Source organism: Lygodium microphyllum, chromosome 19 (assembly GCF_053477565.2).
Source record: "Lygodium microphyllum isolate KBCC chromosome 19, Lygodium_microphyllum_v1.1.10, whole genome shotgun sequence".
Taxonomy (NCBI): Eukaryota; Viridiplantae; Streptophyta; class Polypodiopsida; order Schizaeales; family Lygodiaceae; genus Lygodium; species Lygodium microphyllum.
In genome coordinates, this window is record NC_141153.1 from 54,584,278 (window position 1) to 54,612,186 (window position 27,909).

General features: G+C 40.2%; 1 pseudogene; it reads left to right on the top strand.

The window, feature by feature from the left end:
* Positions 1-18,137: 18,137 nt before the first annotated feature.
* On the top strand, positions 18,138-19,366 carry LOC148019891 (putative FAD-linked oxidoreductase ARB_02478; annotated as a pseudogene).
* The last annotated feature ends 8,543 nt before the right edge of the window (positions 19,367-27,909 follow it).

A 27,909-nucleotide genomic window follows, 5' to 3' on the forward strand; every position in this document is an offset into this window, starting at 1 on the left:
TTTGAGAAATTAGAGTTTAAGCTCTCTCTAAGTTGAAACAATAAGCTTAGCATTGCATTAACATAAATTGCTTTCTCTGTGAGAAAAACAACTTGTAGAAGAGACTTCACGAGTGGTCCTTCGCCTGCTGTGAGAGGTCCTTCGCGATCAGAGGGTACAGTAGGGGATTCTTCACTGCCAAGAACATGCGTGAGTTGTTAATTTGTTGCGAGATAGCTTGTAGTACCCGTTCATTCCAGGAGCTTCATCTTCACGCGAGATGGCAAGCGATTGGAAGCTCTTGATCTCAGCTCAGCTCTGATACCACTGATGCATAGATCGATTGTTGTACGTATGCATAGTGAATGTTGGAAGATCCCCAAGAACAAAGAACTTTACAAACGTTCATAATTTTAAGTACAAAGAAAAAGCAGATTTGCACGACATGAGATAAAAGGGACAAATTGGGTGCAATCTCTCCCCACGCCTTGTGTGAGTGCTTCACAAGGCATGTATTTATAGATTTATTTATCTTCAAGCTAAAAAATACCCCACTTTACAAATAGCATGCTTTTTACTTTTTGCATTTGTGTTTTTCCAAATATAAAGTAAGGCTTTTGGGCGTCCAAACGTCAGGGATTGTGTCCAAATACAAATATCAAATAATGAAATATTTAATCGAGCGCATATGCATATATAAGATAATAATCTTTTTGTCAAGAAATTTAATAAATAAGTGCGCTCAAATAAATATTGGTGCAATGCCTTTAGTGATAAGATTCGCACCCATAAAAAATAATAATTCTTCTAGGCATTTGGATTCACGCCATCGCCCGGTGCTACCCAATGTCACCGCTGCCTGCTCTGCACATCAATTGGAGCATTCACAATTGTTAGAAAATAGTTAAATAAAACCCAACAAAAGTGAATACCTAGCAGTCTTCAGCAACAAAATAATTAAATAGGTTGGAACTCTGTTCTAACCTTAATTTAATTCAAGTGCACACTCTAAACTCGTAAACATCCATTAATTTAATATGTATTTTACGGAATCACTCGCTATGGAATCACCCATGTGCACATTAAATTAATATGACACTCGAAAAGGACAGGCGTCCCTATCAACTTCTCACATAAGGAATCCCTCTTGTGTATAAGCCTCGACAAATAAATAGTTTTACGAAATTCACTGAAAAACTTCACAGAATCCACCGTGGAATATGCCTCCTGGCATCAATATCGCTTTGATTCATTGTAAGATTTGTCTTTATGTTGTGTACCTCTTGTCTATTCTTTTTCTTCTCTTCTATCTCCTATTCTCTACTTCCTCCTTCTCTGATCCTCGGTGGATATGACCTCTTAACTAAAGCCCCTCTGACAACACGTCATGCGTTTCGAAAAATAAAACAAACAACTTTACTTAAAGTAATTGAATTGAGTACACATCGAATGATATAAAATAATATACATATTTCGATGTTACACAATATAAAAAATGTTTTGGCTTTCCAAGATGTGATGGTGCTATAGTACTCATGGAAAAACTAACGGAGGAGTCCCCTTTCCATAATGAAGTGGAATGATAAAATTCATGTCTTTAACTATGATTGTAACACACTTTGCATGGATAGCCTCTAGCTGCATATCATTAGACATGTTGATGAGAAACCTTTGTGCTATCATTTGCAAGGCCTCCATGGCTACATCAATCCACTTGTATGGCAATGGGCCATCAGCCACTTGTGCCCAAAACCTTCCTAGCCTTTTAAGTCAAATGTCTTGCAGTACTTCTAGATTGAATTTCTGAAAGGATGTTTTTGGGACGAGAAGCTCATACTCACACTCAATTCTCCTTATCTCTTGAAGGGCAATAGTCTCGTGTCTCCATATCCTCTTCTTTTATGGTGATCCTTATCGTCAAGGGGGAGCACTTGTTGCTGCACCAGAGGAGAATTCACCTTGTTCTCTAAGCGGGTCATGGAACAAAATGACAAGTGGCTTGCTTGGTACGTGCCATGCAAGGTCAAGGAGGGTGGGATGGAGGAGAGACAAAGGTTGGGGATGTGAGAATGGAGAAAGCAATGAAAGCAAAATGTGGAAATGAGAAGAATGCATTTTTAACCCATTTAAACCTAAAAACTGGGTTAATGCAACTTCATATGTACTATCCATCATGTGATCATAAATCCATAATCTTTTATCGGAATGTGACAAAACATCACATGTTGTCGTGCTGATTATCATGCACCATGTGAAAGCTCCAATTGATAGGACACATTAAGGACATTGTAGGAGTGGTTCATAATAACACTGTTAGTTACGTGTAGAGACATATGCAATAAAACCTCACTTCTTGCTTCTCTGGTTTGGTGCATCAGGAAGGAGAGATTAGGAGAAATCAAAGGTGCTTGGAGTTGGCTTGCATGGAAAGGAGGCTTGTTTGGAGAGAAAAGGAGGGTTGCTTATGTGGCAAAGGCTATTATAACATTCATTGTATGGGTAAAAGCTTAATTGACATTGTAAGGATTTGTGGAAGTGCTTCTAAGGCTAAGTTTGGTGAGCATGCAAGCATGTTTTTTGATTGGTATGCATAATTGGCAGATGTAGTTAAGATAAAAAACTTATGTTTTTGATTAAAGGAGAAAAGAGGAGAGGACCTTTGTATGGGAAAGGCATGTGGAAGTTATTGCCTTGGCCATGATGAGGAGTAATTGCTATTATTAGTAGATAGAGCACTTTTAAAGAAGAAGAAAAAAAGATCAATACATAGAGAGGGTAGCTTGCAATAAATGACAATCCATAAGAAAGAAGAGCCATTAGTTTTGAGGAGCTCTCAAAATTGATCATTACCTTACAAGTTTGGATTGTAGCCTACTGTCATCATCCATGGTATGGTCAAGAGCCATGCAACTGATAAGAAAAATGGAAAATCAGGAATCCACAAAGTAGATAAGGGAATAATGACTCAACTGCAGTGAGAAATGGTTGATGACATGCATGATAGTTCTATTGACTATGAAGAGCAACTGACTTGAACGTTGACTAGCTTAGTGTAGGCTATTATTGTAGAGGAGCATCAACAAAGATAAGGAAAGAATGAATGTGTTGCAATGAGAAATGGTTGATGACATGCATGATAGAGCTGTTGACTACGAAGAGCAATTGACTTGAATGTTGACTAGCTTAGTGTAGGCTATTGTTGTAGAGGAGCATTAACACATGGGGTGAAGATGCTTTTCGGAAATACTTTCACCATAGAAAAATAGATGGACACGACTGTATCATATTCAGTGCTGCGGTGACTAGAACATGTATTGCAATTCAAGTAGAGTGGTTTGCATCTTTTGTGCTTATTGAAAGATCACCTTTATCATCAATGATTGGGGAAGCAACCCAATTAGAATGCACCTAGTGGTGAAAGAAAGATTGCAATTACAAGGCTTGCACAGAGGAAGCCATTGAAGACATTTTTAACATACCGAAGCATATAACCAACACAACAAAATGAATCTATAGGTGGCCTAAAGGCAATGACCATTCCATGTAGCATGATAACCATCGATGTCAACTTGTCATTTTCTTCAATATTATTAGCTTGCTCCATTTTCCCTAATTGAATCTAAAGCTTTCTTGTGATTTGACACAAAGCTACATTTAATGCTGCTCCTAACATTTGAAATGTCATTCATACTCATTCATTTCTTAATGATGACTTGACATGTTAATGTTACATGCCCATTGGATGACTATCTTCTTAGCAAATCTACCTCCTTATTCCTCTTAAGTCCTTGTGGTCTCATCAGATATACTTGGAAATCAAAATGTTTCAATCTTTATGCAACTGAAGATAAAGACTACTTGTTTCTTGGGAAGGAAGCTATGCAAAATAGTGGTTTGTATTACACTGTTTAATTCTATGCAAGCCAAGTTATGCGAGTGACCAAGAGTGATTATTCTCTTGAGGGGGAAATGCCGTGAGAAGAGTTGAGTTATAGGAAAGTTTCCTAGAGTATGTTTGATGTGTATTGAGTTGCTTGTAGGACTTGATAGGGTGGCTACTCTGGTGTTATCTCTAGCTTTCTATCTTAATATTTCATAGGTACCACCAGCTTGTGACTTGTTGTGCCTACTTAATGAGACCCTACATCTTTCAGCCACCATCAAGTGTGTAGCGCCTGGATGTCTTTGGTGAACTCGACATGAAGGATGGGGTGAAGAGCTAGGTATGGATGCATGGATGAATAAAAATGCACATATGCTTTTTGGGCAAGAAATACATCAGGTCATGGAGTACATTATATAGATGGTTGAGATTAGGTACATAGACGATATAGTTGGGAATAAATTTTTGGCTATATGTTAGAGGCTCATCATAATATATAAGTCCTTGATGACACATGAGGTTCTAGGGATGAAAATATGCTTTGTGCACAAAAGATACAACAAGTGGTGGATTCTAGTATAGAGATGATTGAGCTTGGACATGTAGCTTATGTCACTTACAAATTTTGGAAGAAATTTGAGGATTTATGCATGAGACTTGTTGTAGCATATAAGTATCAACAATGGGTGAAACGAGAAGAGGAAGAACCAAGGAGGTGGGAAGAGAAAGAGATCAAGATGTAGATGCAGCCACATGAGGATAATTAACTTATAGAGGAAGCACAAGCTTTGGCCTAGGCTTCAAAGGCTACGAGTAGCCCTGCGACATATGTTTTTGATGAGCCTACTAAGGTTTTGAGTACTTATGTTAGCAGATGTCTATGTAGAGACTAGTGATGCTTTGAGTCACCATACCAATGATGTCTCTATTGATACTATTGATGCCTTGAGTTACCACATAGATGATGTTTATCCAGCTACTCTTGATGCTATAAGTACCCATGTAGATGATACCTTCAATGAGCCAAAAAAGTGGACGAGATGGTTAGGAAAAACGTAGTGGCTTTTGAGGAGGCCTATGAAGCTCTTGTTTTATGTGATGCAAGGATGCAAAAAAGAGATTGTAGAGACTATTGATGTGTTGACTAGCCAAACCATGGATGCCTTGGAAGAGCCTCTAGTGGAGGAGGTAGCCATTGCATATGTAGATTTTCTTAGTGCATACGAAGAGGCTTATGAAGCTCATGTTTTACTTGATGCATGGACATAGAGGGATATTGGTGATGTACTAGATGCACATGATTGGCGAGGCACAATTGCAGTCTATGAGTTAGTTCATGAGCTAGAGGCTATACCAATAGAGGATGTTGGATGTGATGCTCCACAAGTGAAGAATGTTTCATATGCTTTGTTCGATGCTTTGATAGGAAATGCAAAGGTGCTTTAAGATTTGACATCCATCAATGTTTTCAGTGATTGTCAAAGTGTGTTGGATGCAAATAATGCTCAAAGTATATTGCATGTGGCAAGTAAGTGGTTCCAAGAGTAGCTTCCAGTGTGATAGGTTAAGAAAGAATAGACACGTTGCTATGTATTTATTTATGGGTGTATTTCATGCCTGTATATGGAGGTTCCACAACCTCTAGTGTATGATATGCACCCAAGGCATTATGATCCTAGAGGGGGTGCTTGGTGTGGTGCCAGAGTTGTACAGAGGCCACTTATTTTGATTTATGATCTAGGTGGATTGATGCTTATGTGCATGATAAAAGGAGAGCTTGTTATTTGGGTGGTTCACCGATGGCACATTTGGAGGATGTCCTAATTCAGAGGGTGTGGATGTCATGCTGATTATCATCCACCATGTGAAAGCTCTAGCTGATGGGACACATTAAGGACATTATAAGAGTGGTTCTTTATAAGAATGTTAGTTATGTGTAGATGCATATGAAATAAAACCTTTCTTGCTTCTTCGATTGGTATATCAGAAGGAGACATTAGGAGGGATCAAAGGTGCTTGGAGTTTGGCCTATAGGGAAGGAGTCTCATTTGGACAGAAAAGGAGAGTTGCTTGTGTGGCAAAGGCTATTACAACATTCATTGTATGGATAAAAGCTCAACCACCAACAATGCAAGGGTTTGTGGAAGTGTTTCTAAGGCTAAGTTTGGCAAGCATGTAGGCATGCATTGTCCGAGACAAAGCTTATGTTTTTGCTTAAAGGAGAAAAAAGGTGAGGACCTTTGCATGGCAAAGTCATGAGGAGAGGCTATGGTTAGCCTTTGCAAGCAAACCTTATGGAAAAATCTTGTGTGAAAGGTAGGACTAATGGAGAGGCTGAAAGTCATTACCTTGGCCATGATGAGTGGCAATTGCTACGTTTAGATAGAATGCATTTTAAAGAAGGAAAAAAAATTTCAATACACAGAGAGGGAAACCTATAATAAACCACAAGTCATAAGAAAGAAGAATCATTTGTGCGGAGCTCTCAAAATTGGTAATCACCTTACAAATTTGGATTGTAGCCTGTTGGTCATCATCCCTGATATGGTTAGGAGCCATGTGATTGATTAGAAAAATAGAAAATCAAGAAGCCATAGAGTAGATGGGGGAAAGACGACTGTATTGTAGTGAGGAATGGTTGACAATATGAATGGTAGAGCTGCTCACTATGAAGAGCAATTGACTTGCTTGGACTAGTGTAGGCTATTATTCTAGAGGAGTGTTAATACATGGAGTAAAGATGCTTTTTGACAGCACTTTCATCACACAATAACAAATGTTTAGGACTATAATGTATTCATTGTTGCAGTGTGATTGGGACATGTGTTGCAATTCAAGTGGAGTGGTTTGTATCTTTTGTGCTTATTGAAATATCACTTTCATCATCATCAACAATTGGAGACATGGTTCAATTTTAGAACACATTTGGTGGTGAAAGCTAGCTTACGATTGCAAGGCTTACATATGCTATGCTTTGGAATGGCTATTGGGGAAGCCACTGAAGACATCATCAACATAACGAAGCATATAGGCAACACAATGAAACAAATATGTAGGTGGCCCCTAAAGGTGAGATAGCAAGACGACGAGCTGTAGCTCCATAACTATAGTCCATGTAGCACGACCACGATCAATGCCATCTTTTCATTTTCATTAGTATTATTAGTCTACTCCATCTACCCTAATCGAATCCCAAGTTTTCTTGTGATTCGACACAAAGCTACATTTAATGATCCTTACGTTTGGGATGTCATTCATATTCATGAATTTCTTAATGATGACTTGAGATGCATTGAATCACTATCTTCTTAATACAGCTACCTCCTTATTCCTATTAAGTCCTTGTGGAGATCGAATATACTTAAAAGTTGGAATGTGTCAATCTTTATGCAACTAAAGCTAAAGACTACTGTTTCCTAGGAAGGAAGCTATGAAAAGTAGTAGTTTGTATTATACCGTTCGGTTCTATGTGAGCCAAGTTATGTGAGTGACCAAGAGTCAGTGTTCTCCTGAGAGTGAAATGTTGGGAGAAGAGTTGAGTTACATACTAGTTGCCTAGAGTATGTTTGATGTATATTGAGTTGTTTGCAGGACTTGATAGGGTGGCTACTCCAGTGTTTTCTCTAGCTTTCTATCTTATATTTTATAGGTACCAGCTCTTAACTTGCTGTGCTTGCTTCATGAGACCATGTGTCTTCCAACCATTGAGTACACAATGCCAAGAGATCAATATAAATTTTTTGATTAAAAAAAGGGCTCTTGGCCACCCAGTGGATGTGTGTGTGCAATTTTGTCACATTTCAATACATTTTGGTATTTTTAAAATTATCATACATCAAAATTATGGATGGATTGATAATTGAAAAATGAATGTTACTATTACTAGCCCTCAGAAACTTCACACCACATGGACTCTATAGATATATTAAGAGCCTAATGGGTGTGTGTCTGAAGTTTTATCTCATTTCGATATAGTTTGGTATTTTTAAAATTATCCTACACCAAAATTATGGATGGATCGATAATCGAGAAATGAACATTGCAATTACTGGTGCTTAAAAACTTTGCACCATATAGACTATACATAGGTATCAAGAGTAAAGTATGCAATGAGAAATGAGAAAATTTTACATGTTTTTCCTATTGAAATTAATAGTGCTAGCAAGAACTACAATGAAGATGCATGTTAAAGTTGAGAGTGAATGACCAGAGCAAAAGCTAGATTCATATTTTTAGGCAAGTACAATAGTTTTACACTAGGACATAGTCATATGTCCAGTGCACAATGAGAACACTATTCCAAAAAATGTATTACAAATTATATTCATTCCATTGGAATGAATGCATCCTTCAATGCTTGAAGATTTCTTACAAGTTGGAAGCCCTTGGGAGTTATAATGATGCACTTCGCATGTATTGTATGATACTAAGTATCAATAATCAAGTCTACCAAAGGAACATCTACAACACATTATAGAGCATGAAGACATACTTTTGTGAAGTGATCAGGTCTATCCCCAGTAAAAATCTGGCAAGTCTTTTTCGTTGAGCATGGCACGAGATACCTCTCCAATATGCCTGTTTTTCCTTTCTGCAATTCCATTTTGTTGTGGGGTATGACTGCATGAATATTGCTGCTTTATGCCATGCTCCTGCAGGAACCTTGCAAACTTATTTGAGATGTACTCTCCCCCTCCATCTGACCTTAGGCATTTTATTTGCAGGCCTGTTTCTTTTTCAACCATAGCTTTAAGAGTTTTGAAATGCCCAAAAACTTCACTTTTCTTTTTCATAAAATACACCCAAAATTTTCTGCTGTAGTCATCAATAAAAGTGACAAAATAATGACAGCCTCCAAGAGATGCAGCTTTAGTAGTCCACACATCAGAGTGGATTAATTCCAATGGCTTCTTACTCTCTTGGACATGTCTAGGAAATGGTTTCCTTGCCTGTTTTCCAAATTGACAGGCTTCACATACCTTATGCATTTCTGCAACCTTGAATTTAGGCAATCCTGCAACAATATTTTGGGCCTGCATTGATTTAAGTCGTTGTACATTAACATGACCAATGCGTTTATGCCAGATATCAATATCTGCAACTACACCGGTCCCATGTGCAAACATTGCTGCACTCAATTCAGACATGTCTACATCCAATGTAAACATTCTGCCCTTCTTCTTTCCTTTTGCTATCAAGCAACCTTTATTTTTCATATCCTCAACAAAGCATCCATGAGGATTAAATCTGACCTGCAAGCCTTGCTCAACCATTTGACCAACAGAAACCAGATTCTTGGTGACATTCGGGACATGAAATACATCGGACAGGTATTTCTTTTTCCCATCCTGCATAGACAAAGGAAATTTTCCAATCTGCATAATAGGATGTGCAGTATCATCACCAGTCTCCACAAATCCTGGTTTTTCCATTTTCCTTGCATCCTCCATCCATTCTGCATGACCTGTCATGTGGTTTGATGCACCTGAGTCAACATACCATACATCGTTGCTTTCTTCTGCACTTGTCACAGAATTGTTCATGTGCTGTACCATAAACAAATTCTCATTTCTGTCATCACCCTGTCTACTAGAAGATGCATAATTCCATTGTTGCAATTTTCCATTCATGATGTCATTCTGCTTTTTATAGCAGTCTTTAGCCATATGATCCATTTTACTACAGTAATAGCATTCAACATTACTGTTTGCATTTTGACCTCTTTGCCATCCACCACGACCTCTTTGGCTCCCCCTGCCTCTAGAGTTACCACGTCCTCCTCCATAGGACTGGTTTTCTTGAGTTTGCTGCATATTCTGATTTCTACCACCACGGCCTCCAGATCGGCCTCCTCTACCTCTGCCTCTACCTCTTCCAGCATTTGAGTAGAAGACAGCTTCTTTTGAAGTTCCTCCTGAAGAAGATGCACCACCATTTCTCTGCTCCTCAGAAATTAGAAGAGCAATCAACTCCTCAAAATCAGGAAATCTTTCACGGACGGAAATGGATGTTCGGAATTGTGCATAATCCTTTCCTAGACCATTCAAGGTCACAGAAACTAAATCATCATCTTCCACTGGCGACCCAATGGAAGCAAGTGCATCTGCAATCTTCTTCACCTTCATGTGGTAGTCATTGATGCTCATACTTTCTCTTTGTACATTGTGCAACTCTTGCTTGAGCTGCATTTTCCTGGCTTGCGTATTTGTGCTATACATTTTTGACAAAGTATCCCATGCCTCCTTTGGCGTACTTGCATCTTGAATATGCACAATCATAGAGTTTGAAATGCTGATAGACAGCCAGTACATAACTTTCCTGGCTCTCTCATGCCATGCTTTAAATGCCTGCATTTGCTGTTGATTGGGAACATCAGAAGAACTGGTTCTTTTTCATTTCCTACAACAAATTCCCAATATCCTTTTCCCATAAGGAAATTCGTCATTCTGAACTTCCATGCTTGGAACTTGTTCTTGTCAAGCTTTTCAGTGACAATCTATGAAAGAGAATCAGACGCCATTATAGAACACTGCAAAAAATTCTGTCGCTGCAAAGAACACAGCTTCAGCCTCACAAGGGCAAATCTGCAAAACTGAGGAAAGTGGTATTTGACTACACAGTCACTTCATAGTGACGATTTTGCATCAACAGGCAACAAGCATGATTCTGGAACTCCCAATGTCTCTGCGCACAAGCATACGATGCAATTTCTACAGTAACTTTTCACCGACCTGTAGAACAGTGGTCGCACAGTATAAAATAGGGCCTTTTCCTGAGTGCGTGCAGAAAACTTCCGCCTCCAAAACAGGCCCCGAAATGGCCTCAAATAAAAAAAACAAAGCAACCAAGGGCTATGATACCATGTCAAGATTGTGGGAGAGAAGGAAGGAGTTTCACTTGTAGCTTTCTTGCTTGCACAATGGGGGAATACACACAAAGGTGGAGGTTGAAAACAGTTTTCCTCTTCTTAGTTGTGTAAGCCAAAAAGAACTCTAGTACATAGAAATAGAAGAACCCTATATATGGGTCTCAAACTAAACTCAACTAACTAAGGTGGCATACTAATTGAGCCACGAACTAGAGTAGATAAGGATACATCTAGCTATTATTCATGGGCGGTGTACCAATCGCATCTACTGACAAGTCGGTGACATAAATGCACAACGGTCACCCTGGCATATCACGAGTCGAGCTCGATATCTCAACAGTTCTTTAATTGAAGAATCACTTGTTAACAAAATATAGAGATGAGTTGTTGAAAAAACTACAAGATTGTCAACAGAAGAATCATTCATTGGAGAAATGCATCAAAGTATATCAAAGAAAATAAACTAGTTTAGGCCTTCAACATCAACAAAGATATCTCAAGAATATAGAGACAATGCTTGGATTCTTTTATTAGGCATCATTCTTTGGATTCTGAGGTGGTGCAAAAGTCTGTGGATAGTATTGGTATTAGTTGGGATGCATACACACAAATTTTTGCAATCAAATATGAAATAGAATCAAGTACGAAATTGTTTACTTTCAAGGCCATTCTGTGGGGTGAAGATTATTAGACAAAGAGTCAATGGCAAGGTGATGGTAGTTTTGGATGGGCCTTTCCATATCAAGACCAACTTCAAGAGTAAGAAGAAAGAGATTATTTATAAAAAAATTAATAACATTTTCCTTGATCTGCATACCTTGCAATGTTCAATGATCAGATTCTGTGATTTGTCTTTAAAAGAGACACACGGAGTAGCCAAGTTTGTGATTAAACTTGATGAAAGTGAAATTTTAAAGTGTACAAAATTAGAGAGAGTCTCCATTACTTTGATGAATAGAGCAATTTCATCAAGTCATTGCAATGATTCAATGTCATCTAGTGTTTTTAATATATTGTATTGGGTTTTCCATCAAACTTCAATACCTAATGTGATTAAGAGACAACAAGCAGGAGAAGAGCTATTTGTTGAGGGATTTGAAAACTACAAGGTCGAATGGCACATAGTTGGTGACTTGAAGACACTTCAATACATGTACAATATGTCTAAAGAAGCAAACTCTAGATGTCCTTACCTATATTGCATATCCCCAGTGTTGCGCAACTGAGCTCAAGCAACTGGAATAGAGCCCCCTGTAGACATATCAAAGATCAATAATTCAAGCCAATTTTAGATATTACTTTGGCCAATGCTTATACATGTACACTTCATGTACTTTGTAAAATAATTGAAAAGCTCATTCATCTTTATATAAGGTTTACTTGGAAGTTAAAATACTTATCAGCTAGACAAGATGCTTAACAAAGATTAATCACATTTTATTTGCAATTGGTTTGTATGGAGGTAATGTTGTTATTAAACTAGATCTTCAAAAGTCCAAGGATGAAAATTGTATCCTCGAAAAGCCATCTATTGGTGGGGTGAAGGCTAGAAGATTCCTATGCTTTTATGGAAAGCTTGGCAAGATTGAATCTAGAAATGGGGGTTCAACCATTAAATATAATCAATGGAAATCCCTACATAATGCAGTTAAGGATCATGCTCATAATGGATATGCTCGGAATAAAAAAGCCAAAGTTTAAAAAACAATAGATAAAATATTCTTTTATTGTAATAAAAATAATTGGAAAGATGATAATATCAAAGAATTCAAAGACTAATTGGACCTCTTCAAAAAAGCAATGATGACAGAAGCTTGGGGTAATCAACAATTCACTCACTATATGGTAAGAAGTTCTTATGTTTGTATGGTAAGAAGTTGATATGTTTCTTCATTATCTAACTCATATAAGATTTTTAACTGACTCTCTTTGTTTTTTTAATTGTGCACCATATATTATACAACCATGTTCCACATTTTATCAAAGAGTAGGGAAGTCTATCTATCTGGTTAATCCAAGGCATAGAAAAATCACATTATCAAGCAAGAACAAAATGCACACAAGACATGGAGGAGAAAGAGTCAAATAAAATAGTTTATTAGAGGTATTTCAATGGTTTTGTGGATAAATTTGGCATAAATCTAAGCTTAATGATATAAGCACATCATGCAATACATTATCTTTAGAAAAAAACCATACAAATGGTTACACAGAAAATGAAAGAGGGATATTGAAACTCTCATGAAAAGAAAAGGTTTTTAAAATGGCTACAAACAAAATAACACATTCACAAGCACTTTGATAGACCTATTGATGGAATACAACACAATAATAATTGAAGAAATAACTTGTCGAGATGAAAAAATTGTATTCTATTTGTTATAACAATAAAAACGAGTTGGTTGATCCACTTATAGTATTTGATCTTGTTGTATATATGGTTGCCTTTGCCTTGGATAGAGCACATGAGAGCCTAGCTTTGGAGATAGAAAAGGTTGAAAGGAGGTGAGCCCTGAAGTGGAAGCAACATGAGTGGGAGCAAGAGCTATGGTAGAAGGAGCACAAGCAAGAGAGAGAGACACACAATGTGGAAACTCCAACAATCACAATGTGTGATTGGCCTTCCCTTTATTCAAATATCATTGAAAGAATAAATAATGAAGTGAGAGTGATGGGCACCTGCCACCTGCAATATGCAAGCATGAGTAATGTCAGTGTAGTAATACATGGGCGGCTAGGTAGAGGTGCCTTTATCCCCAACAGCCTCCCACTTAAAGGCGAATTTGTCTCTGTGAGGAGTGAAAAGAAAAAAGAAAAGACAATACAACATATACATAGAGATAATGGGATGAGGAAAGATGTCATCTCATTCACCGCCTATCAATCTCCAAAGGAAGGCAAAGCACTTTGTAGAGAGGCTTTTCGTGAGTAAGTTTGTAGGATTCTGGTCAGTTGAGATCTTGACAAGGTCAACGAACCTATCCTTAATGACCTCACGAATAAAGTGATATCTCACCTCAATGTGTTTTTTCTTCGCATGGAAGATCAGATTCTTGGCTAACTGGATAGCACTCATAGAATCTGAATGTAGTGTAGGGATAGCATCTGCAACACCAAGGTCAGCAAATTGAACAACCCAACCAAATGGCCTCCTTGCAAGCCTCAGTGGTTGCAACATACTCGGCCTCTGTAGTAGTAGAAAGGGTGTGCATTTTGGCACCCTAGACATCCATGAAATAACACCTCTAACAAAAGTAAATACAGTCATAAGTGGACTTTCTACTATCTGCATGTCCTACATAGTCAAAGTCAGTGTATCCCACAACTCCTATATCTTAGCTACCATAACATATGCACATATCAGCAATGTCCTTCAGGTACCTCATGATACCCTTCACGATATCGCAATGCCTCTTGCCAGGTGTAGCCATATAATGTACCACAACACAAACTGCAAATGCAATATTTGGACAGGTGGCTATCATGACATATATAAGAATGCCCCCACTGCGGATGCATAGGGAATCCTGGCCATCTCCGTGTTCTACTCATCTCTCTGTGGAAAATTGGCTTATGATACCCTTACATGAGAAAGCAATGGACAACTAATAAGCTTCACATCCTGCATACGGAAGCGCTCAAGGACTTGATGGATATACTCCTTCTATGATAGATAGAGTAGTCCCTAAGACCTGTCATGCCTAATGCACATACCAAGTATATGAGAGGCCTATTCCAAATCTTTCATCTCAAAGCTTTTCTTGATCTGAGCCTTAAGAGCATCTAGCTCATCATGAGCTTTCCCGACTAAAAACATGTCATCCACATAGAGTACCAAAACCAGTAATGAACCATTACAAGCTTTCTTTGTGTACAAGCACAGATCCATAGCACTACAACTGTAACTCTATGTGACTATGAATGCATCAAAATTGTGGCATCATTCCCTAGGTTCCTACTTCAAGCCATAAAGACTCTTCCTCAATCTACACAATCGGTATTCCCTTCTAGGCTTTGTAAATACCTTAGACTACTCCATGTATATCTTATCATGCAAGTCCCCATGTAAGAAATCCATCTTGACATCCAACTAATACAAGTTGAAGTCAAGCTATGCAACCGCAGCTAAGACTAAGCATAGGGTGGTCATCTTAAGCATAGGAGAGAAGACCCCATCAAAGTCAATACCATGCTCCTACTTAAAACCCTTTGCTACCAATTTGGCCTTGTATGCCGGCTTGGAATGTCCAGGGGTACTTTTCAACTTGTACACCCACTTGCAAAGCAAAGCCCACTTTCCACTAGGTAAGGAAACCAAATCCCACGTACAATTCTTATTCAATGAGTCAATCCCAAACCACATACCCCTCTCCCAAGAGTGACTATCATCCCTGCGCATAGCCCTATTATAGGTGAGAGGCTCTCTTGCATTTGTAACCAAGACATAATTTATGGAGGGCCCATAATAGTCAGGAGGTCGTCTATCTCTAGTAGAATGCATCAATGTAGGTTGTGTTGTCTATCCAACATCATGTCTAACATTCTATCTAACATCATGGCCATGAGGATCGAATGTTGGTGTAAGATGTCTAGTTGACTATACGAGAGCAGGGGGCTCCTCCTAAAAGATAACCCTATGTATCTCAATAACTTTCTCAAACTGCATTTGTATTTTGTTCTCGTGGAACACATAGCTATGGATCACTTTCCACGCCTACAGACCCCAAAGATGATATCCCATCTCACTTGCATCTCCACAACCAAGGAAAATGCATTTCACACTTTTAGGATCTAGCTTATTACATTTGTCCCTTGGGCACATAGCAGAAGGCCTTACATCTAAAGACATGCAAATGACCCATACGTGGAATACCAGAATTTTTATGCGAATTCCTAGTCTACCTGCCATATAAACAATGATCACATGACTCAAAATGTGAGTAGTCAAAATGCAAAAGATACTACAAAGCACGAAGCATTTTCATTCCCTTAAGCAACATATACCCAAGATGAGCATGCCGAAAAGATACATGTGAGATAAAACCCACTAATAAAACATGGTCAATAGTATAGATACAACCAAGAGGTAGAGGAGGTTGCAAGACTTAGCACCTCTTGCAAGAACAAACCTATTGTGAGTTATCTTTCATGCAGAATCACCAAAGAATATATAATAACTTGCATCATCAAGCTTCCTAGCAGACATAAGGCTTTTAGTCACCGTGGGTACATGATGTACATTATGTAGAAAAAAAGTGCTACCAGAGGAAAAATGTAGAGTGGCACCACCAATGCCAACAATAGCAAGAGACCGTTCATCACTAAGCACACAGTACAAGATACACTGTGATATGTATGAAACCACTCATGGTAGGGGGTCACATGAAAAGACGTACATGAATCCCCAAGAGCCAACATTGTGCATACATAGATCGACTCTCGATCAGCTACGAGGCATCACATGAAGAGGCTGCTAAGATGTAGTCACCATGGGACTCCTCAAGCTCCATGACATTTATCTCCTCAATCTTTATGCTGAACTTTGTAGGTGTAATGTTGCAATCATTAGATTTCTCTTGCACTTTTTCTTTCCCCTTTTCTTTGTGCTTGTCATCGCACATCTTATGGCACTACGACCATATGTGTCCTGCTTGCCCACAATAATGACATGTAAGATTAGACTTACGTACACGAGACTTGTTGCATCCATGTGATTTAGATCGGGACTTCCATATTGACCTGCCACCAAACCCAGATTCTCTTAAGACTGGGGGAGTGCCTAAGCTTGAAAAGAAGGTAGCTATAGCCAAAAAAAGCAACTGCATCCAAGAAGCTAGCAAGTTCCAAAACGCCTAGTGCTTCCAAGAAGTCTGATGCTATAAAGAATCCTACTATTGCTAAGAAGCCTAGTGTTGCTAAAAAGCCAATTGTTGCCAAGAGGCATAATGTAGCCAAGAAGCCCGATGTTGCCAATAAGTGCATTGCTACTAAAAATTCATTTGCTACCTCCATAAACTACGGTTCTAAAAATGACAAGGGGAAGAGGCCTACTAGATATGAGGGTGCACATAAAAAATCACCTAGTAAGAACTCTTTATACATGAGCCACTTTGAGACGTTGCCTTCAAGCAATCAAGTAACCACTAGTCTTTTCCTCTTACTCAAGACTTTGAGTAGTCTCATGTAACCATCCACATCATATATCCACCTATTAAGACTCAATGAGTCTCTTTCTCCCTTGTACTTCTCTCGAGCTTACAGCTTCTAGTTCCCTAAGTCATTTGATGAAGATGCGTCCTAATCCTTCTTTTTCTTTCTTCTATGTCATTGAATTTCTCCTTCATGGTTGGCCTCAAGCATTAGAGAGTATAGTAGCCAAAAATTCCTTCATCATATTTTGCATGGTGTCCAATTGTTATTTTGTGGAACGTCTTCCCCATCTTGAGGTACCTCATCCACACCATTCTTGGGCTCCATTACATACACCTCGTCCTCCTCTAGAGGTAGTATGCTTGGGCTACGCCCCTGTGTCTTTAAGAAGTCCTCTCAGTATTCTTTGTTTCCCTTATTTTTGTTGTGTCCACCCATGCTCAGGGCACAACATTGACCCTTTGCACTCAAACTAACCCCGTGCTCGAAGTAGGACTTGCCTATGTATGGGGAAAGCTTTGGTACCAAGTGTCACGCACCTGAAATGAGAATCTTGCAAATTAGCACTTGTCCCACCATTTGTGCTACACCCATGATTCACATTGTGAACTCTTACAAAGAATCCAACCACCAAGATCACAAGTAGACACTTTGTTTGAACTTTGTTTGAATATAGTTGCTTGCAAGGGAGCATTAAGATAAAAGTCAGCGTGTTTGTATTAAGAAGGTGCAAGCCCAGGTGGAAGAAGAACACATGGATGATTGCGAGAAATGCTTTTGACGCACTAAGTGGCTCCCTTTATGATGGTACATCTAAGTGTAATCATAGGTAATAGTTATAGGAGTGTAGTTAAGTTGTTCAACTAAGTAATCTAACTCTATCTCGATGGCATCTTGGATACTCCATTGGAAGCTGTAAAATTCGACAATCGCAATATATCATGCTTCAAAAAACTTTCCAGGTCTTTTGACTTCTTAAAGTGCATAACCGTTAAGTAAACGCTATTAGAATTTTTGCCGTCGATAATAGGAACACGGAACAGATTGCTTAATGGGGCCAGGATGACGGGGTCTACCGTTTTGGTAAGGAACGCGCTCGATATTGCTTGGGTCAGATGCATTCTGAGGACTGCGAGTCAGACGATCGGATGGGAAGGCTTTACCTCATTTGGGAAGAGCCGGATAAGACGTAATGTGTAATGTGCAATCTACAGTGTCAGATACTGTGGCTCGATCATTTCGTCTACTTGGCTGATAATCGACTACAGGTTACTCAAATTTGTCTACATGACGACGAGGGAACTGGCAAGATGTCGAGGGATCAAGAGCTTCATTGTGTGGAGCGTCCTGTGCTGTAACACTCTATTCATGGCGGCGAAGGTAGTGCGACCATTATCACAATATCGTCATTGCCGCTGTCTTCCTGACGACCATGGCTGCTGGCCGACCCCGGCTTCCTGGAACGAGCTCAATGCATCGGTCGACGGGCATCTTCTGGCGCCCTACCCTGCGGCATCTCCCTGCCATGATGGGCCCCACAAGGACGAGGCGGTCTGCCAATCAGCGATAGCCAACTGGACAAACCTCTTCTGGCGTTCTGGGCAGCCCGGCGCCATGCAGAACCTAAACTGGGAATCCGATGGCGGCCGAGGCTGCCAGCTCAACGCCGACCCGAGCACCCCTTGCTACCAGGGTGCAGTCCCGGCCTACGCGGTGGACGTGCGGGAGGCCGCGCATGTGCAGGCAGCCGTCCGGTTTGCCGCGCGGCACAACCTGAAGCTCACGGTAAAGAGCACCGGCCACGACTTCGCGGCAAGAGCACGTCCCCGGACTCGCTCAGCGTGTGGATGCATCACATGAAGGACATCGCCTTCCACGACTGCTTCGTGCCGGAGGCTAGGGATGCGGCGCCGACGCCGTCGCTCCAGCCATGGCCGTCATGGCGGGCACCGGAGTCCAGTGGGACGAGCTCTACACGACTGCAGACGCGCGGAACAAAGTGGTGGTCAGGGGGTTCTGCCGGACCGTGAGCACCAGTGGCGGCTACCTGCAGGGCGGCGGCCACAGCGCCCTGTCGCCCCCTTCTCGGCCTCGCCGCGGACAACGTGCTGCAGCTAACGGTCGTGACGGCCGATGGCGAGCTCCGGACCGCGAACCCCTGCCAAAACCAGGAGTTGTTTTGGGCCCTGCGCGGCGGCGGAGGCGGCACGTTCGGCGTGGTGGTGTCGGCGACGCATAGGGTGCACCCGGGGCTGAGCTCGGCTGTCTCGGTGATGTATCGGGCAGACGTGAAGACTGCGGGCACGTTCGAGGGTTTGCTGGTGCGCACCTTGGTGGTGCAGCTGGCGATGAGGGAGGCGGGGGCATGGACGGCGTACGCGTTCATGAACGCGAGCTGGATGCTGATGTTCGTGGCGATGCTGCCGGATACGGCGGCGGGGGAGGGGTGGCGCCGTGCGCTGCTGAAGCGGCGATTGGAATGCTAGGCCCGCTGCGAGAGTACGCGAGGGGCCAGCCGACGGGGTTGGTGACGGAGATCGAGAGCGTGCGGGTGGTCCGGTGGCGGCGCCTGGCGAGGTGCTCCGGCAGCCCGGACTTCTGTAACCCGGGTCCAACCGGTGAGGCCACCGGCGGCGACGCCCGCGGCCCTCGCGTCGTGCCTCTTCCCGGAGACGACGGTCCGCCGGCACCCGTCCAACATGGCGCGCATCTTGATGCGCGGCCTTTCGGACCCGCTCATTGGCTCCGCGCTCAGCCTCATGCTGGGCGGCGGCGCAGTGGCGCGGCACGGCCGGGATTCGAATGCAGTGAACCCCGCCTGGAGGGACGCGCTCTTGCACGTCATACTGGCAGCCGCCGTTGGGGGCAACGCAACGATGCGTGAGAAGATGCATCGCTTGACGGAGATGAACGGGATTCTCCGTCAGTTGACGTCCGGGTCCGGCGCATACTTGAACGAAGCGGATTCCAATGAGCCCGACTAGCAGTGTTCCTTCTTCGGCGACCACTACCCTCGCCTCCTGCGTATCAAGCAGACTGTGGATCCCGATGGCCTCTTCGCGTGCAACAAGTGCGTCGGGAGCGAAGACTGGAACGCCGATCTCACTTGCAGAGCTTCGTAGCTACAACTACCCGACAGTATAAAGTCAGTATTTATCTCATGTGTGCTCGTATCATGACTAGTAACTGCCACGGTACAATAGACATTATATATGTCACGACTCACCACCTATATCATGACTGAAATATGTGAACTTGTATCAAGACTAAAGGTTAGCGAGGTAATATATAAAACACGAATTTCCAGATTTTCTTGTTATTTTGAACGGTATCATCCAAGTAGTTCTACTCGAGAATTGTATGAAAGATATAACGAACAGAAATTCATTACTAATGGTGTTTGCCAAAACCCAAAAACTCTATATTTATACTAACTCTTATCTTAACATGTACCAAAGCCTTAAAACAAACTTTGACATAGTCTTGCGCTAAAAAATTAAATTATTTTACTACTTTCCTCCCCTTTTATGTTACGTTCATCATGAGTTCATTTGAGGCAGGTAGGGTTCGGTGAGCATAGCTAAGAATTCAATGCACATTTACTTCATCAAGACGTTGGACGACTATTGCCAAGCTTAGACCACCTTCATGCCCTACAAGACCTCGTTGCAGTGACCTACGCTACATGGAGTGTACGAGCAAGAAAAGTAACACCAACATGGCTAAAGTAAGGGCTAGGACTGATAGGTGGCCATAATCTATACTCTCTTATTTTAACATGTATCAAGCTTGTAAACAAACCTAATGTAGTCTTACATAGCACATATATCCAAGAGTGCTATAGCAAAGAATACAATTTTGTCTTTAAAAAACTAACAAATTAGATTATTTCACTACTTTCTTTCCTCACTATTTTGCATTCAAAATGGAGTGCATTGAAGCATTGCATATTATCACAAGTTTATTTGAGGTCGATAGGGTCAGAGTGCTTAATCAAGTAGCTAAGGATTCAATGCACTTTTACTTTGTCAAGATGTTGGACTGCTCTTGACAAGCTTGGAGCTTGATCACCTTTGTGGCCTATAGGACCTCACTGGTGACCTATGCTACATGGAGCTGATGAGCACCGAAAGTAACACCAACATGACCAAAGTAAATAAGTTGGCTAGAATCTATACTCTATTTTAACATGTACCAAGCTTGTAAACAAACCCGACACAGTCTTATGTGCCATGCATTGCACAAGTGATATAGCAAAGAATATGACTGTCTTTAAAAAACTAAATTATTTCACTACTTGCGTGCAATCAAGTAGCTAAGGATTCAATGCATTTTTACTTCATCAATACTACTCCTACCAAGCTTGGAGCTTGACCACCTTCATGACCTTGCTGGTGACTTGTGCTACACGGAGCCTATGAGCAAGGAAAGTAACACCAACATGGCTAGAGTAAGGGCTAGGATTGATAAGGTGGCTAGAAACATTGCACAAAAGGAGATGGCCAGGACTCCCACCAGCACTGGCAAAGCCCTAGTGTAGCCCCGCCATGTGAACTTGCAGAACCAATATGTGTCCAACGAGATGTAGTTTGCTACCTCACTTGCCATGTGCCACCGTCATCTCTTCTTAACATGCAACTCCTTTTGGCACATTGCCACCACAAACCTCGACTACTTTATAATGCATAGTATCATGATGATGTAGCAGCAGTGCTATTGCACCACATTGTCCAACTTCACCATCAGCAGACTCGGTACTAGCACCACCCCCTTGATCTTTGACACGCTGTGGTGCAACCATGAGTTTGCATATGTGATCATTGTTGTTTTATGTCTAGATTCTCTATCAAAGGTATTGGGTGCAACAGTGCCCATGTTGCCACTTTCAATGTCCACTTTGTCGCTTTCAGTGCCGCAAACCTACATTAGTCTACAAAGAGTTCATCAAGGGTCATGTGCAGGCAGGAGATTGATTATAGCGGCCATGGATCCATAGGTCATGAGTTGAAGGAGTTGTAATTGATGAGGCAGAGTATGTGGTTGATGAAGGGGGCATTAAGATTTAAATTATCGAGTGAGCTGGGGATCATTAATTCTATAAGGTGGGCAAGGAGCTTGAGTTGGGCAAGAGCTTCTTCTTCTCTTCTTCTTTGATTGTGCATTGTCACATCACTAAAGGTAATAGTATTCATAATGTGCATTATCATCATCATCGATCGACACCTATTAGCAGTGTATGTGAGGGAGTGCGAGGACTAGTAGTAGTGTTGTTGCTTTGTCATGATGATAACATGCCTAACAACCCCATGTTGAAGGCCCTACTCATGTCAAAGATGAGTTTGACTTCTACTTTCTAGACCCTTGGCCATCCCTTGCAAACCCCTCTTCTTCCAGTATCTTGACATTATCAACCAATCCACCTCATATAATCCTACTTCTTGGGTTTTGGGATGTTATGATACTTATGTCTTGAGGTTACATTACTCTTTTTTATTTGGGATTTTGTTCTAGTTGGAGTACTTTAACATTTATGTCTTGAGCTTACATTGGTTTTTGCAATTCAGGATTTTGTTGTGGTGGGAGTACCTTAACATTGATCATTGCAGTGCTTAGCTTACTAAAGATAGTAAGAGTCTCTTATTTATGTATATATGCTTAGTCGGTTTATTGATACACTGTCTTTTCATACATTAATGAGTGTGGGCTGATAGATCACCTAGTACTTGCTCCTATCAAATGGGGTTTTCAACTAAATTGGATGCATTTTGGTTATATACTTGAGCTTCACTATTGATATACAGTGAGTTAGTTATAGATTGGTGGATCGTTGTTGCTTTTGGGGAATCCCTTATACACATTTGGCTTATATGCATGCTACCCTTTTGCTTGGATGCATATATGTACCTAATATCTTTGGATCTTTGATATTGTTTGGTGCCTTGGTGGTTTATGCTCTTTCTTGACACAACTAGTTGCATTTTATATCCCAATTGCTATACTCATATTTTTCTACAATGGGAGCTTGTTATTTTTAGAATTTGTCTATAGTTACGTACTCTTTTACTATAGTTTTATGGAGAGCAATGTTGAAATTTAGTTTTGAGTCAGCTTGTTGAGAGAAAACACTTGGTTTGAGAATAGTAATGCATTTATTTTATGGATAGCCATATATTGTATTGCATGCCACCTCCTACATTCAATTTTGGGCTATTTTGAGGGTTAATTTGCCATTCATTGTTTGGTTTGCAATCATAATGATGTTGGTTCAAAAGAAAAAAATTAGATCATCAAAATTCAATGCCATAAAGCTCAAAGAGTTTGATGTAGAGACTTGGGCTGATCTTGATGAGTTATATAAGTTCACTATTATCTTATTTCTATTAAAGTAGATTTATTTTAATGTCATTGAGAGAGAGGGTAGTGCTTGGGAGTTATGGGAGAAAATATGTAGTCTTTATGATAAGCAAAGTCTTAAAGTTATAATGGATTAAGAAACTTATGGATCTTTGTATGAAGGAAGGCATTGCTATGTGTACTCACTTGAATGTGTTTCATTCCATTTCTAGCCAGCTACTTACTTTGCATGGGATCACCTTTGAGGGAAATGTTAGTGCTATATTCTTGCTTGTCACACTCCTTGAGTCTTGGGATACTTTCGACACTACCATAAGTACTAATGCTCTTGTAGATAGTTTTACACTGAAATGCTTATTGAGGACTTAAATAGGAAAATTATTGTTGCAACCCATGCTCAGCTATAATGATGGAAGATATGGTAATGATGACTGTCTAGAGGTAGAGTCGCACAGTAGGGAAAGTGATGGATCTTGTGGGAAAGGTTGTAGTAAATTCCTTGGCCCCAAGTCATCTCTTACATATTATTATTGCAAGCAGCAAAGCCTTATCTTTGCAAGACAATTAAAGGATGCTCGATATCATGTTTTCTTTGGTAAATTTTCATGGAAAATCACTCGTGGAAATCTTATTTTGTCTAAAAGTATCAAGACTAGTAGACTTTTATCCCTTGTATCTAGCACATATGATCATGCTTTGGATGTGACTGATCTTTAACATGTATCTCTTTGGCATCATTGTCTTGGACATGTTTACTTCAAAGAAATGAAAGTCTTGACTCATTTATAGTATCTCATGTCCCTTGAATTTTCATATTTTGATTTATATGATCATTGTTTATATAGCAACTAGACTCCTAACATACATAAAAGATCTAGTATCATGTACATGGGTGAGCCTTTGGCTCTAGTTCACTCGGATGTTTGTGGTCCCAAGCCCTATCAATCCTTGGGTGGTGCATAGTATTTTATTACATTCATTGATGATTATTTGCATAAAGTTTGGGCCTATTCCATAAAATAGAAGCTGAAAGTTTTGCCTACACTTTAGTACTATCTTGCTATGGTTGAGAACCAATTTGGGTATAGAATAAAATGCCTAAGATTTGATAATGGAGATGAATATGTCTCTAAGGAATTTGAGCTATTTTGTGATGGGAGGGGTATTAAGCGCCAATTGACTAACCTTTATATTCCACCGTAGAATGATATTATAGAGCATATGAATAGGATTGTTCAAGAAAGAGTCTATAGTATACTTCATTAGGCAGGCTTACCACATACTTTTTCGATCGAGCTTATGCTAATGAGTTCATTACTTATGAGGAGACTATGCACAGAGGTGATATTAGTCACTCTTAGGAGAGGGCTATGCAGTTTGAGTTTGAATCACTCCATAATAAGAACCATATGTGGGATCTATTTTCACCATCTACTAGTGGAAAATATACATTGCTATGCAAGTAGATGTATAAGTTAAAGAGCACCGCTAGTCACCCTAAGCCAATATACAAGGCATATTTGGTTGCTAAGAACTTTAAATAGGAAAAGGGAGTTGACTTTAATGAGATATTCTCCTGTAGTTAAGATGATTTCTCTTTGCTTGGTTTTGGCCTTAATTGTGTAGATGGATCTAGAATTGTATTAGATGGATGTTAAGACAACTTTCTTACATGGGGACCTGCATGATGATATCTATATGTAGCAACCTAAGGTCTTTGTAGAAAAGGATAGGAAGCACCTAGTGTGCAAGTTGAGGAAGAGTCTTTATAGACTTAACAAGGCACCTAGAGAGTGGTATCATAAATTTTATACCTTTATAAATTCACAAGGTTATTCTAGTAGTGATATGGATCCATGTCTTTACACAAAGAAGGCTCGTGATGGTAGCCTCATCATTTTGATACTATATGTTGATGACATGTTGATTGATGGGAGTGTTCATATTGAGCTGAATACTTTTAAGACTCAACTCAAGAAGAGCTTTGAGATGAAGGACATGGGTGTGCCTCTCACATACTTGGTATGTGTATCACACAAAAAATTGCTCTAAGGGATTCCTCTACTTGTCAGAAATGGAGTACATCTACAAAGTACTTGAGCGGTTCCATATGCAAGATGATAAGCCAATTGGCACCCCTTTACATTCTCATGTGAAAGTTAGTGAGACTAATTGTCCCTAGTTAGGTGATGAGAGGATCAAGATAGCCAAGATCCCATATGCATTCGTGGTGGGTAGCTTTTTGATATATGCCATGCCAACCATAGACCTGACACACCATTTGTAGTGGGAGTTGTTGCTCGTTAAATGGTGATACCTAGCAAGTAACATTGGGACACCCTAAAGGGTATCATGAGATACCTTAAGGGCACTATAGACTTGTGCCTTTACTATGGCAGCCAGGATAGTAGAGTCATGGACTACATAGACTCTGAATATGTAGGACATGCAGATAGTAGGAAGTCCACTATTGGCTATGTTTTCATATTTGCTAGAGGTGTTGTTTTTTGGATATCTAGGGTGTAGAAATACACTACCTTATCTACTACCAAGGCTAAGTACATTATAGCCACATTGAGGCTTGTAGGGAGGCCCTTGGTATCACAAATATGACTTCTATATGGCATTTGGACTTTATAAAGCCATCCAACTAGTATGTAATCCAGTCTTTTATGTGAAGACCAAGCATGCTGAGATCCATTACCACTTTATGAGAGAGGTGGTTAAGAACAAGCAGATAGAGCTTGTCAAGATATCTACAAGTGAGAATCTTACAGATCTACTCATTAAAGTCTCCCAGTGGAATGATATGCATTCCTTAGAAAGATAATGGGCATGAGATGACGTATATTCCTCATCCTATTATACTTACATGTACACATTATACATTGTCTTTTTTTCTTATTTTCTCCTCACTCAAGAACATTCACCTTTAAGTGGAAGGCTGTTGGGAATTAAAGGCTATCTATGCCTAGCAAACTACATTTATCTTGTACTTACTGCCCACACACTTGTACAACATATGTAGCATCCGACTACATTTGTCTTGTACTTACTGCCCACACACTTGTACATCATAGGTAGCAAACCGCCCATCACTGTCACTTTATTTTTTATTCTTACTATGCCAATAGAATAAGAGAAGGCAAGTCACACATTGTGACTATTGGAGTTTCCACATGCTATCTTTCTCTCTCTCTTGCTCCAACCTATATAGCTCTTGCTTTTGCTTATGCTCTCATTCTTTCTTAGTCCTTCCACCTTCCATACTACTACAAGTGGTGGCTACCCCCATTACTATCATGTTTATACTATGGAACAATAAAGGGAAGGCATGTTACACATTGTGACTATTGGAGTTTCCACATACCGGTCTTGCTCTCTTGAGTTTGAACATTTATAGCCATTGCCTCTTACTTCTAATTGAGCTTCTCTCTCACTCTCACTCTTGGTCACCCTTTCAACTAGTATCAGAGCATGCATTCATGGAGCTTCATCCATTCTTCTTCAAATCGAGAAAGAGCTTCAACTAAGCTTCCATGGTAGCCACACCTTCTTCCATTTGAGGTAGTAGAAGCTCCACACCTTCTCTAGCTTCTTCCCCAGCTCCAAGAGGTCATTTTGACTATTGCCTAGTGATGTTTAAGGTCAACCACCATAGCAGCAGGAGAAGACCCAGGAGCAACCCCTACAATTTTTGACACATTTTAAGGGGCCTACCTTTGTTGCTTTTGCATCCCATAATTGCTCTAGCCTTCTTCTCAGATGCTTCACCTAGTATTTGGGAGTCCTTCTCGGCTTCTTGGACTCATTTTGAGTCTCTTTTGAGCATAATTTCGAGTTGAGATAATCAACCATTGACTTATTATTGTGGATAGACTTGTTGTTTATAGTCCAAGAGGTAGAAAAGTCTTGAAGATTTATGCTTCTTTGAGGCTAATGAATTGAAGATTCAATGCTAGGATGGTGTATTAATGCTCAAGAAGGTTGTATGGATAAGTCAGATCTTGCTTTTCTTAGCCATAAGAAGATTTATTGATGTCATAAATAGTGGACAACAAGCATATGTAGCAGAAATCAATGATACACATGCTTTTATGTCACTCAAGAATGCTCTTGGATCAAATGCATGCCTACCACTGTCTGTTACGTTGAATATGTACTTGCTTGAGCTTTGAGCTTTGATTTTAGGCTCTATTACATTAATACTTAGCAAAGATTGAATTTTTCAGTGCTTTACCACTTACGGCCTTGGATATTTTTGTTATTTGTATGCTCTCGGATGTATTACTTGGCATTATTGGACTTTCAAATGTCATGATGTATATGTATTGGTCTTGCTTTGCTCTTGGCTATGCCAATTTTCTTCCAATGGGAGTATTTTTTAGTTTTCTATTGCAAACCTTGGCCTTTGGATCCTATGTGATATTTCTTTATGCTAATTGGTATATGCAAAGATTGTTCTTGCAACAACCATTGATCACTATATGGGCAGATCTCTATTTGATATTTTATTCTTGAGCACTTCCTACTGTCAAGTGGATTGTTAGTCATGGATACATGCTTCATTATGTAATGAGCTTCCATGTTCAAACATGAGTAGTGAGTTGGTTATAGTGTGGTAGATCTCACAGGTGTCTGGAGATCTCTTATGCATAGTTGGCTTATGTACATG